General features: G+C 27.4%; 1 protein-coding gene across 3 annotated transcripts in view; it reads right to left on the reverse strand.

Annotated features, from left to right (window-relative positions):
• LOC117167439 (beta-1,3-galactosyltransferase 1-like) overlaps window positions 1-2886 on the reverse strand; it is a 28782-nt gene that overhangs the window by 5275 nt on the left and 20621 nt on the right. The window lies entirely within an intron of this gene.

A 2886-nucleotide genomic window follows, 5' to 3' on the forward strand; every position in this document is an offset into this window, starting at 1 on the left:
TTTTTTCTCCAACCCCGACCTAAGTTAATTTTTGAGATCAGAAGGTAATGGTCAGTATTGCATTCAGGACCCCTCAAGACCCTTGTGTCTTTGACTAACTCTTTATATATAAATAATTTTTTATAAAATAGTTTGATAAATTTTATTTACATTTAATATTTCAGTTTTCAAATTGATGGAATTTTTAATAAATTTATTTATGAAAATAGACTAATATTCTTCTTTTTTTAGTATTGTTTTCGCGAGCTAAAATTTTTATATTATTCATCTCAAAATCAATATAGTGATCAAATTGCCATGCATGTGTGACAAACCAGTATTTTGATTGCCTAATTCACAATCCCGCTTGTGTTCATAAATACGGGTCTTTAATCTCCTACCCGTCTCACTAATATAAATCTTATTGCAAAATTTACAATTCAACATATATACTAAACCAGATAAGCTATCTTTGTTGTCTTTGTCTTCATTTTTAAACAAAGAAAATTTATTAAGTGTGTGGTTGTTTGTGAAATACACATTAATGTTATATTTCTTTTAACCACTTCTAAGACGCCATCTACATATTTTTATCTACATATCTTTTGTAAAGAATAAGAGTAAAAGTTAAACTATCAAGAACCCTTCTCACTAAATCTTCCATTGCTAAATTTGATACAATAGGAGATAATGGGAAGCCCATAGGACAACCTGAAACTTGTTTAAAAAATGTACTATTAAAAGAAAAAACTGTGTTATTTAATACTGTTCTAGTAGCAATAATAATTTTTCTTCTATGCAATCTAATGCAAGGTCCATTGGAATATTATGAAATATTGATACTACGTCCAATGAAACAGCAGAATGTAAACCCGGAACTTTGACATCTTTAAGCTCTTCTTTTAATTCTTTTAATTAAACAATTTGCAATGTATTTTGATAAATTATAAGTTGGAGAACCTACAGCGGAAACAATCCAACGCCATTTTAAATCTGTTTTTTTCACTTTTGGTAAAGCATATGCTTTAGAAATAACACTGTTATTTGTTTTTATTTTGTGAGCCATGCAATCATTTATGAACATTTTCTTTTCCCACCTGATTGCAATGTCATTACATTTTTTGCTCCAAAGTTGGAACAAGACTAGTTTTGATCTTTTTGTATAAAATGTCATTTTTTAATAGATTTTCAACCGTTGTTATGTAATCATTTCGTTCTGCAGCTACAGTTATGTTTCCCTTATCAGCTTTCAGTACTATTAAATCCTTATGTTCATTTTGAAATTTTTCTAAAGCTTCATCAATTTGATTTATATTATTGAATTTATTGAAAAAATTGTGATTTAAGATTTTTTGAGTTGTTGTTTTTCTAATATTCAATTTTAGTTCCTCATTTTTTACATTTTTCATTCAATTTTCCAAATTTGCATTGATGTTATTTATCGGAATTTTGTTTACATTGAAAGGAATACCATGTTTATTGCCTAAAGTAAAAGTTTCAGCAATTTTATTTGGGATAATGATAATAATTATGAATAATAATGAAAATAATAATAATTATATTGAAAATTATAATAAATATGATCTAAAGGTTTCATTTTCTTATATTGAAGGTCTTTCTGAGCGTCTCAGAAATGGTTTAAAAAAATATAACATTAATGTGTATTTCACAAACAACCACACACTTAATAAATTTTCTATGTTTAAAAATGAAGACAAAGATAGCAAAGAAAGCTTATCTGGTTTAGTATATATGATGAATTGTGAATGTTGCAATAAGATTTATATTGGTGTGACGGGTAGGAGATTAAAGACTCGTATTTATGAACACAAACGGGATTGTGAATTAGGCAATCAAAATACTGGTTTGTCACAACATGCATGGCAATTTGCTCACTATTTTGATTTTGAGATTAATAATATAAAAATTTTAGCTCGTGAAAACAATACTCAAAAAAGAAGAATATTAGTCTATTTTCATAAATAAATTTATTAAAAATTCCATCAATTTGAAAACTGAAATATTAAATGTAAATAAAATTGATAAAATTCAATTTACTTTGACGCACTTTTCATTAAATTCTCCATTTTAAAATCGGTCTTTCTTAATTACTCATGTAAAGTTGACTTTATTTCTAATGTATTCGTTAGCCCATGTTTGTCCTTCCAAACCATAAGTATCTGTTGTTATTAACATTTTATTTAAAAATGTAGTAAATATTATATTATTTGGAGCCTGTTTATTTTTCGGGCTTCAAATTTAAAGGGTTTGTGTGTTTTTCTTAAAAAAAGGACACTTTTCAAATTATGTAAATAAAAAAATGTAACTTCCAACAATTAGCTGAATTTATAGAATTTGGGTCACTCTAAAATTGTGCGCCTTTGTAAGGACTAAAGCACAATTGAAATGTCTTGTTTTTGGATTTTAATATCAAAATTTACAGATAAATTTATACACAATACAATTTTTTAAATAAAATTGGTTAATTCTTTACAAAATATTACATATTGTTAACAAATTTTAAATTAGGTGATGTATTACCTTGAAGAAGACCTGCAATTAGGTTCAAAATAAAAGCGTGTTCTATCATTCGTTGTAATTTATTGAGTTTTGTTTTGAAAATACATTTCCACCCTGAAATTTCAAAGATTTAACAAGATTTCAAAAAGATTCCACGAAGGCTTGTACACTATGGTGGCCCTTATTTTTCACTTTTCGAATTTCTCTGCTCTCACCCCCGCCCCCCCTCCAGTTTTGTTCGAATGTTTAAAAAAAATCTCAAAATTTGAGCAAAATTAATTAATATTTATAGGCGAGCGGCAAACCCCCAAAAAGTCGCTTAGAAACACGAAAGTGTGACCAGATTCTTACAACAGGCTAGAAATGGTCTATCTTTATGTTTTCGAG

The sequence above is a fragment of the Belonocnema kinseyi genome, chromosome 2, assembly GCF_010883055.1.
Source record: "Belonocnema kinseyi isolate 2016_QV_RU_SX_M_011 chromosome 2, B_treatae_v1, whole genome shotgun sequence".
Classification (NCBI taxonomy): Eukaryota; Metazoa; Arthropoda; class Insecta; order Hymenoptera; family Cynipidae; genus Belonocnema; species Belonocnema kinseyi.